Genomic DNA, 15623 nt, shown 5'->3' with positions numbered 1-15623 from the left:
TCACATTGGTCTCTCTTCTCTCTGAAACTGTTACATTTATCATCTGCAAAGATATGTCGCGTGCTGCGGAATGCGGAGACACTAACAGCGCCATAGTAGAACACAGATGAAACTTCTAAGTTGATGTAATTGCCAGTAAGAAGTAGTACAATAACGTTTTAGATATCGATTATTGACTTTTTAGCTGGCTTTGGGGTCTTGGACATGTGCTAGGACCTTAAGACATTGCATCAAAGGAGGACTAGCAGCTGCGTTGCACGGGAGAATGTGAAAAGTGTTCATAAGTAGTAAAAACCTGAGAATTCCGTCAGTTTTCGTCATTTCTCATCAAATCGACTTAAAGCCAGATCGTCTCATTGGTCACTCTTCTCTCTGAAACGGTTACATTTATCGTCTGTAAAGCTATGTCACATGCTGCGGTATGCGGAGACACTAACAGCACCGTAGTAGAAAACAGATGAAACTTCTAAGTTGATGTAATAGCCAGTAAGAAGTAGTACAATAACGTTATAGATACCGATTATTGACTTTTTAGCTGGCTTTGGGGTCGTGGACATGAGCTAGGACCTTAAGATTTTGCATCCATAGAGAACTAGCAGCTGCGTTACACGGGAGAATGTGAAAAGTGTTCATGTGTAGTAAAAACCTGAGAAATCCGTCCGTTTTCGTCATTTCTTATCAAATCGACTTAAAGCCAGATCGTCACATTGGTCGCTCTTCTCTCTGAAACGGTAACATTTATAGTCTGCAAAGCTATGTCGCGTGCTGCGGTATGCGGAGACACTAACAGCACCATAGTAGAACACAGATGAAACTTCTAAGTTGATGTAATAGCCAGTAAAAAGTAGTACAATAACGTTTTAGATATCGATTATTGACTTTTTAGCTGGCATTGGGGTCTTGGACATGAGCTAGGACCTTAAGATTTTGCATCAAAGGAGAACTAGCAGCTGCGTTGCACGGGAGAAAGTGAAAAGTGTTCATATGTAGTAAAAACCTGAGAAATCCGTCCGTTTTCGTCATTTCTTATCAAATCGACTTAAAGCCAGATCGTCATATTGGTCGCTCTTCCCTCTGAAACGGTTACATTTATCGTCTGCAAAGCTATGTCGCGTGCTGCGGTATGCGGAGACACTAACAGCACCATAGTAGAACACTGATGAAACTTCTAAGTTGATGTATTAGCCAGTAAGAAGTAGTACAATAACGTTTTAGATATCGATTATTGACTTTTTAGCTGGCTTTGGGGTCTTAGACATGAGCTAGGACCTTAAGACATTGCATCAAAGGAGGGCTAGCAGCTGCTTTGCACGGGAGAATGTGAAAAGTGTTCATGTGTAGTAAAAACCTGAGAAATCCGTCCGTTTTCGTCATTTGTTATCGAATCGACTTCATGTCAGATCGTCTCATTGGCCGCTCATATCTCTGAAACGGTTACATTTATCGTCTGCAAAGCTATGGCCCGTCCTGCGGTATGCGGAGACACTAAAAGCACCATAGTAGAACACAGAAGAAGCTTCTAAGTCGATGTAATAGCCAGTAAGAAGTAGTACAATTCAAGTTTTAGTTATCGATTTTTGACTTTTTAGTCGGCTATGTAATAGCCAGTAAAATGTAGTACACTTCAAGTTTTAATTATCGATTATTGAATTTTTAGCCTTATTTGTTGCCTTGGACATGACCTAGGACTTTAAGATTTTGCATGAAAGGAGGAATAGCAGCCGCGTTGCACGGGAGAATGTGAAAAGTGTTCATATGTAGTAAAACCCTGAGAAATCCGTCCGTTTTCGTCATTTGTTATCGAATCGACTTAAAGCCAGATCGTCACATTGGTCACTCTTCTCTCTGAAACGGTTGTACTTATCGTCTGCAAAGCTATGTCGCGTGCTGCGGTATGCGGAGACAGTAAAAGCACTATAGTAGAACCCAGATGAAGCTTCTAAGTTCATGTAATAGCCAGTAAGAAGTAGTACAATTCAAGTTTTAGGTATCGATTATTGACTTTTTAGCCGGTTTTGGTGCATTGGACATGATCTAGGACCTTAAGATTTTGCATGAAAGGAGGACTAGCAGCCGCGCTACACGGACGAATGTGAAAAGTGTTCATATGTAGTAAAAACCTGAAAATCCGTCCGTTTTCGTCATTTGTTATCGAATCGACTTAAAGCCAGATCGTCACATTATCCGCTCTTCTCTCTGAAACGATTACATTTATCGTCTGCAAAGCTATGTCGCGTGCTACGTTATCCGGAGACACTAAAAGCATCATAGTAAAACACAGATGAACCTTCTAAGTTGATGTAATAGCCAGTAAAAAGTAGTACTATTCAAGTTTTTGTTATCGATTATTGACGTTTTACCAATCTTAGGTGCTTGGACATGAGCTAGGACTTTAAGATTTGGCATGAAGGGAAGTCCAGTGGCCGCGTTGCAGGGGAGAAAGTGACAAGTGTTCATATGTAGTAAAAATCTGAGAAATTCGTCCGTTTTCGTCATTTGTTATCGAATCGACTTAAATCCAGATCGACACATTGGCCGCTCTTCTCTCTGAAACGATTACATTTATCGTCTGCAAAGCTATGTCCGGTGCTGCGGTATGCGGAGACACTAAAAGCACCATAATACAATACAGATGAACCTTCTAAGTTAATGTAATAGCCAGTAAGAGGTAGTACAATTCAAGTTTTAGTTATAGATTATTGAATTTTTAGCCGGCTTTGGTGCCTTTGACATGAAATAGGACCTTAAGGTTTTGCATGAAATTCAGGACTAGCAATCGCGTTGCACAGGGGAATGTGAAAAGTTTTCATATGTAGTAAAAACCTGAAAAATTGTCCGTTTTCGTCACTTGTTATCGTAACGAATTAAAGCCATATCGTCATATTAGCCGCTCTTCACTCATAAACGGTTGCATTTATCGTCTGCAAAGCTCTGTCGCGTGCTGCGGTATACGGAGACACTAAAAGCAGCATTGCAGAGCACAGATGAAGCCTCTAAGTTGATGTAATAGCCAGTAAGAAGTAGTACAATTCAAGTTTTAGTTATCGATTACTGACTTTTTACCATTCTTTGGTGCTTCGACATGAGCTAGGAAATTAAGATTTTGCATGAAGGGAAGTCTAGTGGAAGCGTTGCAGGGGGGAATGTGAAAAGTGTTCATATGTAGTAAAAATCTGAGAAATTCTTCCGTTTTCGTCATATGTTATGGAATCGACTTAAAGCCAGATTGTCACATTGGCCGCTCTTCCGTCTGAAACGAATACATTTATCGTCTGCAAAGCTATGTCGCCTGCTACGTTATCCGGAGACACTAAAAGTACCATAGTAGAACACAGATGAAGCTTATAAGTTGATGTAATAGCCAGTAAGAAGTAGTACAATTCAAGTTTTTGTTACCGATTATTGACTTTTTACCCTTCTTTGGTGCTTGGACATGAGCTAGGACCTCAAGATTTTGCATGAAGGGAAGTCTAGTGGCCGCGTTACAGGGGAGAATGTGAAAAGTGTTCATATGTAGCAAAAAACTGAAAAATTTGTCCGTTTTCGTCATTTGTTATCGTATCGAATTAAAGCCATATCGTCAAATTAGCCGCACTTCTCTCATAAACGGTTACATTTATCGTCTGCAAAGCTGTGTCGCGTGCTGCGTTATACGGAGACACTAAAAGCACCATAGTAGAACACAGATAAAGCTTCTAAGTTGATATAATAGCCAGTAAGAAGTAGTACAACTCAAGATTTAGTTATCGATTATTGACTTTTTAGCTGGCTTTTCTGCCTTGGACATGAGCTAGGACTTTATGATTCTGCATGAAAGGAGGACTAGCAGCCGAGTTGCATTGGAGAATGTGAAAAGTGTTCATATGTAATAAAAACCTGAGAAATCCGTCCGTTTTCGTCATTTGTTATCGAATCGACTTAAAGCCAGATCGTCACATTGGCCGCTCTTCTCTCTGAAACGGTTACATTTGTCTTCTGCAAAGCTATGTTGCGTCCTGGGGTATGCGGCGACACTACAAGCACCATAGTAGAACACAGATGAAGCTTCTAAGTTGATGTAAAAGACAGTAAGAAGTCATACAATGCAAGTTTTAGTTATCGATTATTGACTTTTTAGACGGCTTTGGTGCCTTGGATATGGGCTACGTCTATACGATTTTGCAGGAAAGGAGGACTAGCAGCCGCGTTGCACGGGCGAATGTGAAAAGTGTTCATATGTAGTAAAAACTTGAGAAATCCGTCTGTTTTCGCCATTTGTTATCGAATCGACTTAAAGCCACATCGTCACATTGGCCGGTCTTCTCTCTGAAACGGTTGCATTTATCGTCTGCAAAGCTCTGTCGCGTGCTGCGGTATACGGAGACACTAAAAGCACCATAGTAGAACACAGATAAAGCTTCTAAGTTGATATAATAGCCAGTAAGAAGTAGTACAATTCAAGATTTAGTTATCGATTATTGACTTTTTAGCCGGCTTTGGTGCCTTTGACATGAGGTAGGACTATACGATTTTGGATGAAAGGAGGACTAGCAGCCGCGTTGCACGAGCGAATGTGAAAAGTGTTCATATGTAGTAAAAACCTGAGAAATCCGTCCGTTTTCGTCATTTGTTATCGAATCGACTTAAAGCCAGATCGATACATTGGGCGCTGTTCTCTCTGAAACGGTTACATTTATCGTCTGCAAAGCAATGTCTCGTGTTGCGGTATCCGGAGATACTAATAGCACCATAGTAGAACACAGATGAAACTTATAAGCTGATGTTATAGCCAGTAAGAAGTAGTACAATTCAGGTTTTAGTTATCGATTATTGACTTTTTAGCAGGCTTTGGTGCCTTGGACATTTGCTAGGACCTTCGGATTTTGCATGAAAGGAGGACTAGCAGCCGCGGTCCTCGGGCGAAAAAGTGTTCATATGTAGTAAGAAACTGAGAAATCCGTCTGTTTTCGTCATTTGTTATCGAATCGACTTAACACCAGATCGTCTTTTGGCCGCTCTTCTTTCTGAAACGGCTACATTTATCGTCTGCAAAGATATGTCGCGTGCTGTGGTATGCAGCGACACTAAAAGCACCATAGAAGAATACAGATCAAACTTCTAAGTTTATGTAATAGCCAGTAAGAAGTAGTAGAATTGAAGTTTTAGCTATCGATTATTGACTTTTTACCCTTCTTTGGCGCTTGGACATGAGTTAGGGCCTTAAGATATTTCATGAAGGGAAGGCTAGTGGCCACGATGCACGGGAGAATGTGAAAAGTGGTCATATGTAGTAAAAATGTGAGAAATTCGTCCGTTTTCGTCATTTGTTATCGAATCGACTGATATCCAGATCGACACATTTGCCGCTCTTCTCTCTGGAACGATTACATTTATCGTCTGCAAAGCTATGTCGCGTGCTGCGGTATGCGGAGACACTAAAACCATAATAGTAGTACACAGATGAAGCCTCTAAGTTGATGTAATAGCCAGTAAGAAGTAGTAGATTTCAAGTTTTCGTTATCGATTATTACTTTTTAGCCGGCTTTGGTGCAATTGACATGAGCTAGGACCTTAAGATTTTGTATGAAAGGAGGACTAGCAGCCGCGTTGCACGAGCGAATGTGAAAAGTGTTCATATGTAGTAAGAATCTGAGAAATCCGTCCGTTTTCGTCATTTGTTATTGATTCGACTTAAATCCAGATCGACACATTGGCCGCTCTTCTCTCTGAAAGGATTACATTTATCGTCTGCAAAGCTATGTCGCGTGCTACGTTATCCGGAGACACTAAAAGCATCAGAGTAAAACACAGATGAACCTTCTAAGTTGATGTAATAGCCAGTAAGAAGTAGTACTATACAAGTTTTTGTTATCGATTATTGACTTTTTACCATTCATTGGTGCTTCGACATGAGCTAGGAAGTTAAGATTTTGCATGAAGGGAAGTCTAGTGGCCGCGTTACAGGGGAGAATGTGAAAAGTGTTCATATGTAGCAAAAAACTGAAAAATTTGTCCGTTTTCGTCATTTGTTATCGTATCGAATTAAAGCCATATCGTCAAATTAGCCGCACGTCTCTCATAAACGGTTACATTTATCGTCTGCAAAGCTATGACGCGTGCTGCGGTATACGGAGACACTAAAAGCACCATAGCAGAACACAGATAAAGCTTCTAAGTTGATGTAATAGCCAGTAAGAAGTAGTACAATTCAAGATTTAGTTATCGATTATTGACTTTTTAGACGGCTTTGGTGCCTTTCACATGAGCTAGGACCTTAAGATTTTGCATGAAAGGAAGACTAGCAGCCACGTTGCAAGGGACAATGTGAAAAGTGTTCATATGTAGTAAAAACCTGAGAAATCCGTCCGTTTTCGTCATTTGTTATCGAATCGACTTAAATCCAGATAGTCACACTGGCCGGTCTTCTCTCTGAAACGGTTACATTTATCGTCTGCAAAGATATGTCTCGTGTTGCGGAATGCGGAGACACTAAATGCACCATAGTAGAACACAGATGAAGCTTCTACGTTGATGTAATAGCCAGTAAGAAGTCATACAATGCAAGTTTTAGTTGTCGATTACTGACTTTTTAGCCGGCTTTGGTGCCTTGGACATGAGCTACGACTCTACGATTTTGCATGAAAGGAGGACTAGCAGCCGCGTTAACGGGAGAATGTGAAAAGTGTTCATATGTAGTAAAACCTGACAAATCCGTCCGTGTTCGTCAATTGTTATCGAATCGACTTAAAGCCAGATCGTCACAGTGGCCGCTCTTCCCTCTGAAACGGTTGTACTTATCGTCTGCAAAGCTATGTCGCATTTACATTTACCCACAGCAAACCTATGTCGCTGGGTGCGGTATGCGGAGACACTAAAAGCACCATAGTAGAACACAGTAGAAGCTTCTAAGTTGATGTAATATGTAGTAAGAAGTAGTACAATTCAAGTTTTAGTTTTCGATTATTGACTTTTTAGCCGGATTTGGTGCCTTGGGCATGAGCTAGGGCCTTAAGATTTTGCATGAAAGGACGACTAGCAGCCGCATTGCACGGGACAATGTGAAAAGTGTTCATATGTAGTAAAAACCTCAGATATCCGTCCGTGTTCGTCATTTGTTATCGAATCGACTTATAGCGAGATCGTCACATTGCCCGCTCTTCTCACTGAAACGGTTTTATCTGTCGTCTGCAAAGCTATGTCGCTGGGTGCAGTATGCATAGACACTTAAGGCACCATAGTACAACACAGAAGAAGCTTCTAAGTTAATGTAATAGCCCGTAAGAAGTAGTACAATTCAAGTTTTCGTTATCGATTATTCACTTTTTAGCCTGCTTTGATGCCTTGTACATGAGCTAGGACCTTAAGTTTTTGCATGAAAGGAGGACTATTAGCCGCGTTGCACGGGACAATGTAAAAAGTGTTCATATGTAGTAAAAACCTGAGAAATCCGGCCCTTATCGTCATTTGTTATCGAATCGACTTAAAGCCAGATCGTCACATTGGCCGCTCTTCTCTCTGAAACGGTTGTACTTATCATCTGCAAAGCTATGTCGCATGCTGCGGTATGCGGAGACACTAAATGCACCATAGTAGAACACAGATGAAGCTTCTAAGTTGAAGTAATAGCCAGTAAGAACTACTGCACTTCAAGTTTTAGTTTTCGATTATTGACCTTTTAGACTTTTTTTGGTGCCTTGGACATGAGCTAGGACCTTAAGATTTTGCATGAAAGGAGGACTAGCAGCCGTGTTGCACGGGAGAATGTGAAAAGTATTCATATGTAGTAAATACCTAAGATATTCGCCTGTGTTCGTCATTTGTTATCAAATCGACTTTAAGCCAGATCCTCACATTAGCCGCTCTTCTCTCTGAAACGGTTACATTTATCGTCTGCAAAGCTATGTCGCATGCTGCGGTATGCGGAGACACTAAATGCACCATAGTAGAACACAGTAGAAGCTTCTAAGTTGATGTAATAGCCAGTAAGAACTACTGCACTTCAAGTTTTAGTTTTCGATTATTCACCTTTTAGACTTTTTTGGTGCCTTGGACATGAGCTAGGACCTTAAGATTTTGCACGAAAGGACGACTAGCAGCCGCATTGCACGGGACAATGTGAAAAGTGTTCATATGTAGTAAAAACCTCAGAAGTCCGTCCGTGTTCGTCATTTGTTATCGAATCGACTTATAGCGAGATCGTCACATTGCCCGCTCTTCTCACTGAAACGGTTTTATCTGTCGTCTGCAAAGCTATGTCGCTGGGTGCAGTATGCATAGACACTTAAGGCACCATAGTACAACACAGAAGAAACTTCTAAGTTAATGTAATAGCCCACAAGAAGTTGTACAATTCAAAGTTTTCGTTATCGATTATTCAGTTTTTAGCCGGCTTTGGTGAGTTGTACATGAGCTAGGACCTTAAGATTTTGCATGAAAGGAGGACTATTACCCGCGTTGCACGGGAGAATGTAAAAAGTGTTCATATGTAGTAAAAACCTGAGAAATCCGTCTATTTTCGCCATTTGTTATCGAATCGACTTAAAGACACATCGTCACATTTAACGCTCTTCTCTCTGAAACGGTTACATTTATCGTCTGCAAAGCTATGTCACTTATTGCTGTATGCGGTGAGGCTAAAAGCAAACATAATAGAACACAGAAGAAACTTCTAAGTTGAAGTAATAGCCAGTAAGAAGCAGTACAATTCAAGTATTGGTTATCAATTATTGATTTTTAGCCGGCTTTGGTTCCTTGGACATGAGGTGGAATCATAAGATTTTGCATGAAAGGAGGACTAGCAGCCGCGTTGCACGGGAGAATGTGAAAAGGGTTCATATGTATTGAAAACCTGAGAAATCCGTATGTTTTCTTCAATTGTTATCGAAACGACTTAATGCCAGGTCGTTACATTGGCCGCTCTTTCCTCTGAAACCGTTATATTTATCGTCTCCAAAGATAGGTCGCGAGCTATGTAATGCTATACTAGAACACAGATGAAGCTTCTAAGTTGATGTCATAGCCAGTAAGAAGTAGTGCAATTCAAGTATTCGTTATCGATTATTCACTTTTCACCCGGCTTTGGTGCCTTGTACAGCAGCTAGGACATTAAGATTTTGCATGAAAGGAGGACTATCAGCCGCGTTGCACGGGAGAATGTGAAAAGTGTTCATATGTAGTAAAAACCTGAGAAATCCGTCCGTTTTCGTAATTTGTTATCGAATCGACTTAAAGCCAGGACGTACATTGGCCGCTCTTCTCTCTGAAACGGTTATATTTACCGTCTGCAAAGCTATGACGCGTGCTGCGGTAATCGGAGACACTAAAAGCACCATAGTAGAATACAGGAGAAGCTTCTAAGTTGATGTAAGAGCCAGTAAGAAACAGTAAAATTCAAGTTTTAGTTATCGATTATTGACCATTTAATTTTCTTTGGTGCTTTGGAAATGAGCTAGGACTTTACAATTTTGCATGTAGGGAAGTGTAAGAGCCGCTTCGCACGGGATAATGTGAAAAATGTTCATATATACTAAAAACATGAGAAATCCCTCCGTTTTCGTCATTTGTTATCGAATCGACTTAAAGCCAGATAGTCACATTGGGGGCTCTTCTCTCTGAAACGGTTATATTTACCGTCCACAAAGCTATGTCGCGTTCTGCGGTATGCGGAGACACTAAAAGCACCATAGTAGAACACTGAACAATCTCCTAAGTTTATGTAATAGCCAGTAAGAAGTAGTACAATTCACGTTTTAGCTATCGATTATTGACTTTTTAGCCGGCTTTGGTGCCTTGGGCATGAGCTAGGACCTTAAGATTTTGTGTGAAAGGAGGACTATCAGCCGCGTTACACGGGTGAATGTGAAAAGTGTTCATATGTAGTGAAAACCTGAGAAATCCGACCTTGTTCGTCAATTCTTATCGAATCGACATAAAGCCAGGACGTACATTGGCCGCTCTTCCCTCTGAAACGGTATTATTTATCGTCTGCAATGCTATGTCGCTGGGTGCAGTATGCATAGACACTTAAAGCACCATAGTACAACACAGAAGAAGCTTCTAAGTTAATGTAATAGCCCGGAAGAAGTAGTACGATTCAAGTTTTCGTTATCGATTATTCACTTTTTAGCCTGCTTTGTTGCCTTGTACATGAGCTACGACCTTAAGTTTTTGCATGAAAGGAGGACTAGCAGCCGAGTTGCACGGGAGAATGTGAAAAGTGTTCATATGTAGTAAAAACCTGAGAAGTCCGTCCGTTTTCGTCATTGTTGTCGAATCGACTTAAAGCCAGATCGTCACATTGGCCGCTCTACCCTCTGAAACGGTTACATTTACCGTCTGCAAAGCTGTGTCGCGTGCTGCGGTATGCGGAGATACTAAAAGCACCATAGTAGAACACTGAAAAAACTAATAAATTTATGTAATAGCCAGTAAGGTGTAGTGCAATTCACGTTTTAGCTATCGATCATTGACTTTGTAGCCGGCTTTGGTGCCTTGGGCATGAGCTAGGACCTTACGATTTTGCGTGAAAGGAGGACTAGCAGCCGCGTTACTAGGGTGAATGTGAAAAGTGTTCATATGTAGTGAAAACCTGAGAAATCCGTATGTTTTCGTCAATTGTTGTCGAATCGACTTAAAGCCAGATCGTCACATTGGTCGCCCTTCCCTCTGAAACGGTTACATTATTCGTCTGCAATGCTATGTCGCTGGGTGCAGTATGCATAGACACTTAAAGCACCATAGTACAACACAGAAGAAGCTTCTAAGTTAATGTAATAGCCCGTAAGAAGTAGTAAAATTCAAGTTTTCGATATCGATTATTCACTATTTAACCTGCTTTGATGCCTTGTACATGAGCTAGGACCTTAAGTTTTTGCATGAAAGGAGGACTATTAGCCGCGTTGCACGGGACAATGTAAAAAGTGTTCATATGTAGTAAAAACCTGAGAAATCCGGCCCTTTTCGTCATTTGTTATCGAATCGACTTAAAGCCAGATCGTCACATTGGCCGCTCTTCTCCCTGAAACGATTACAATTATCATCTGCAAAGCTATGTCGCACGCTGCGGTATGCGGAGACACTAAAAGCACCATAGTAGAACACAGATGAAGCTTCTAAGTTGATGTAATAGCCAGTAAGAAGTACTGCACTTCAAGTTTTAGTTTTCGATTATTGACCTTTTAGATTTTTTGGTGCCTTGGACATGAGCTAGGACCTTAAGATTTTGCATGAAAGGAGGACTAGCAGCCGTGTTGCACGGGAGAATGTGAAAAGTGTTCATATGTAGTAAAAACCTGAGAAATACGTTCGTTTTCGTCATTTGTTATCGAATCGACTTAAAGTCAGATCATCACATTGGCCGCTCATCTGTCTGAAACGGTTACATTTATCGTCTGCAAAGCTATGTCGCATGCTGCGGTATGCGGAGACACTAAAAGCACCATAGTGGATCACAGATGAAGCATCTACGTTGATCTAAGAGCCAGTAAGAAGTAGTACAATTCAAGTTTTAGGTATCGATTATTGACTTTTTAGCTGGCTTTAGTGCCTTGGACATGAGCTAGAACCTTAAGATTCTGCATGAAAGAAGGACTAGCAGCCGAGTTGCACGGGAGAATGTGAAAAGTGTTCACACGTAGTAAAAACCTGAGGAACCCGTCCATTTTCGTCATTTGTTATCGAATCGACTTAAAGCCAGATCGTCACATTGGCCGATCTTCTCTCTGAGACGGTTGTACTTATCGTCTGCAAAGCTATGTCGCGTGCTGCGGTATACGGAGACACTAAAAGCACCATAGTAGAACACAGATGAAGCTTCCTAGTTGTTGTAATAGCCAGTAAGAAGTAGTACAATTCAAGTTTTAGTTAACGATTATTGACTTTTTAGCTGGCTTTGGTGCCTTGGACATGAGGTAGAATCTTAAGATTCTGCATGAAAGGAGGACTAGCAGCCGAGTTGCACGGTAGAATGTGAGAAGTGTTTATATGTAGTAAAAACGTGAGAAATCCGTTACTTTTCGTCATTTGTTATCGAATCGACTTAAAGCCAGATCGTCACATTGGCCGCCCTTCTGTCTGAAACGGTTACATTTATCGTCTGCAAAGCTATGTCGCATGGTGCGGTATGCGCAGACACTAAAAGCACCATAGTGGATCACAGATGAAGCATCTAAGTTGATGTAATAGCCAGTAAGAAGTAGTACAATTCAAGTTTTAGGTATCGATTATTGACTTATTTGCTGGCTTTGGTGAATTGGACATGAGCTAGGACCTTAAGATTCTGCATTAAAGGAGGACTAGCAGCCGCGTTGCACGGGAGAATGTGAAAAGTGTTTATACGTAGTAGAAACCTGAGAAATCCGTCCGTTTTCGTAATTTATTATCGAATCGACTTAAAGCCAGATCGTCACATTGGCCGCTCTGCTCTCTGAAACGGTTACATTTATCGTCTGCAAAGCTATGTCGCGTTCTGCGGTATTTGGAGACACTAAAAGCACCATAGTAGAACACAGATGAAGCTTCTAAGTTGATGTAATAGCCAGTAAGAAGTAGTACAATTCAAGTTTTAGGTATCGATTATTGACTTTTTAGCTGGCTTTGGTGATTTGGACATGAGCTAGGACCTTAAGATTCTGCATGAAAGGAGGACAAGCAGCCGAGTTGCATGGGAGAATGTGAAAAGTGTTCATATGTAGTAAATACCTGAGAAATTCGTCCGTTTTCGTCATTTGTTATCGAATCGACTTAAAGCCAGATCGTCACATTGGCCGCTGTTCCCTCTGAAACGGTTGTACTTATCGTTTGCAAAGCTATGTCGCGTGCTGCGGTATGCGGAGACACAAAAGGCACCATAGTGGACACACAGATGAAGCTTCTAAGTTGATGTAATAGCCAGTAAGAAGTAGTACAATTCAAGATTTACGTATCGATTATTGACTTTTTTGCTGGCTTTGGTGCCTTGGACATGAGCTAGGACCTTAAGATTCTGCATGAAAGGAGGACTAGCAGCCGAGTTGTATGGCACAATGTGAAAAGTGTTCATATGTAGTAAAAACCTGAGAAATCCGTCCGTTTTCGTCATTTGTTATCGAATCGACTTGAAGCAAGATCGTCACATTGACCGCTCTTATCTCTGAAACGGTTACATTTATCGTCTGCAAAGCTATGTCGCGTTCTGCGGTATTTGGAGACACTAAAAGCACCATAGTAGAACACAGATGAAGCTTCTAAGTTGATGTAATAGCCAGTAAGAAGTAGTACAATTCAAGTTTTAGGTATCGATTATTGACTTTTTAGCTGGCTTTGGTGATTTGGACATGAGATAGGACCTTAAGATTCTGCATGAAAGGAGGACAAGCAGCCGAGTTGCATGGGAGAATGTGAAAAGTGTTCATATGTAGTAAATACCTGAGAAATTCGTCCGTTTTCGTCATTTGTTATCGAATCGACTTAAAGCCAGATCGTCACATTGGCCGCTGTTCCCTCTGAAACGGTTGTACTTATCGTTTGCAAAGCTACGTCGCGTGCTGCGGTATGCGGAGACATAAAAGGCACCATAGTGGACACACATATGAAGCTTCTAAGTTGATGTAATAGCCAGTAAGAAGTAGTACAATTCAAGATTTACGTATCGATTATTGACTTTTTTGCTGGCTTTGGTGCCTTGGACATGAGCTAGGACCTTAAGATTCTGCATGAAAGGAGGACTAGCAGCCGAGTTGTATGGGACAATGTGAAAAGTGTTCATATGTAGTAAAAACCTGAGAAATCCGTCCGTTTTCGTCATTTGTTATCGAATCGACTTGAAGCAAGATCGTCACATTGGCCGCTCTTCTCTCTGAAACGGTTGTACTTATCGTCTGCAAAGCTATGTCGCGTGCTGCGGTATGCGGAGACACTAAAAGCACCATACTGGATCACAGATGATGCATCTACGTTGATGTAATAGCCAGTAGGAAGTAGTACAATTCAAGTTTTAGGTATTGATTATTGACTTTTTACCCTTCTTTGGTGCCTTGGACATGAGTTAGGTACTTAAGATTTTGCTTGAAAGGAGGACTAGTAGCCGCGATGCGCAGGAGAATGTGAAAAGTGTTCATACGTAGTAAAAACCTGAGAAATCCGTCCGTTTTCGTCATTTGTTATCGAATCGACTTAAAGCCAGATCGTCACATTGGCCGCTCTTCTGTCTGAAACGGTTACATTTATCGTCTGCAAAGCTATGTCGCATGCTGCGGTATGCGGAGACACTAAAATCACCATAGTGGATCACAGATGAAGCATCTACGTTGATGTAATAGCCATTAAGAAGTAGTACAATTCAAGTTTTAAGTATCGATTATTGACTTTTTAGCTGGCTTTGGTGCCTTGGACATGAGCTAGGACCTTAAGATTCTGCATGAAAGGAGGAGTAGCAGCCGAGTTGTACGGGAGAATGTGAAAAGTGTTCACACGTTGTAAAAACCTGAGGAACCCGTCCATTTTCGTCATTTGTTATCGAATCGACTTAAAGCCAGATCGTCACATTGGCCGATCTTCTATCTGAAACGGTTGTACTTATCGTCTGCAAAGCTATGTCGCGTGCTGCGGTATACGGAGACACTAAAAGCACCATAGTAGAACACAGATGAAGCTTCCTAGTTGATGTAATAGCCAGTAAGAATTAGTACAATTCAAGTTTTAGTTATCGATTATTGACTTTTTAGCTGGCTTTGGTGCCTTGGACATGAGGTAAGACCTTAAGATTCTGCATGAAAGGACGACTAGCAGCCGAGTTGCACGGGAGAATGTGAAAAGTGTTCATATGTAGTAAAAACGTGAGAAATCCGTTACTTTTCGTCATTTGTTATCGAATCGACTTAAAGCCAGATCGACACATTGGCCGCCCTTCTGTCTGAAACGGTTACATTTATCGTCTGCAAAGCTATGCCGCATGGTGCGGTATGCGGAGACACTAAAAGCACCATAGTAGAACACAGATGAAGCTTCTAAGTTGATGTAATAGCCAGTAAGAAGTAGTACAATTCAAGGTTTAGGTATCGATTATTGACTTTTTAGCTGGCTTTGGTGACTTGGACATGAGCTAGGACCTTACGATTCTGCATGAAAGGAGGACTAGCAGCCGAGTTGCAAGGGAGAATGTGAAAAGTGTTCATATGTAGTAAAAACCTGAGAAATCCGTCCGTTTTCGTAATTTGTTATGGAATCGACTTAAAGCCAGATCGCCACATTGGCCGCGCTTCTCTCTGAAACGGTTGTACTTATCGTCTGCAAAGCTATGTCGCGTGCTGCGGTATGCGTAGACACTAAAAGCATCATAGTAGAACACAGATGAAGCTTCTAAGTTGATGTAATAGCCAGTAAGAAGTAGTACAATTCAAGATTTACCTATCGATTAATGACTTTTTTGCTGGCTTTTGTGCCTTGGACATGAGCTAGGACCTTAAGATTCTGCATGAAAGGAGGAGTAGCAGCCGAGTTGTATGGGACAATGTGAAAAGTGTTCATATGTAGTAAAAACCTGAGAAATCCGTCCGTTTTCGTCATTTGTTATCGAATCGACTTGAAGCAAGATCGTCACATTGGCCGCTCTTCTCTCTGAAACGGTTGTACTTATCGTCTGCAAAGCTATGTCGCGTGCTGCGGTA

The sequence above is a fragment of the Schistocerca gregaria genome, unplaced genomic scaffold (assembly GCF_023897955.1).
Source record: "Schistocerca gregaria isolate iqSchGreg1 unplaced genomic scaffold, iqSchGreg1.2 ptg000199l, whole genome shotgun sequence".
Lineage (NCBI taxonomy): Eukaryota > Metazoa > Arthropoda > Insecta > Orthoptera > Acrididae > Schistocerca > Schistocerca gregaria.
The sequence above is the reverse complement of the archived record's forward strand: the minus strand, read 5'-3'. Positions refer to the sequence as shown.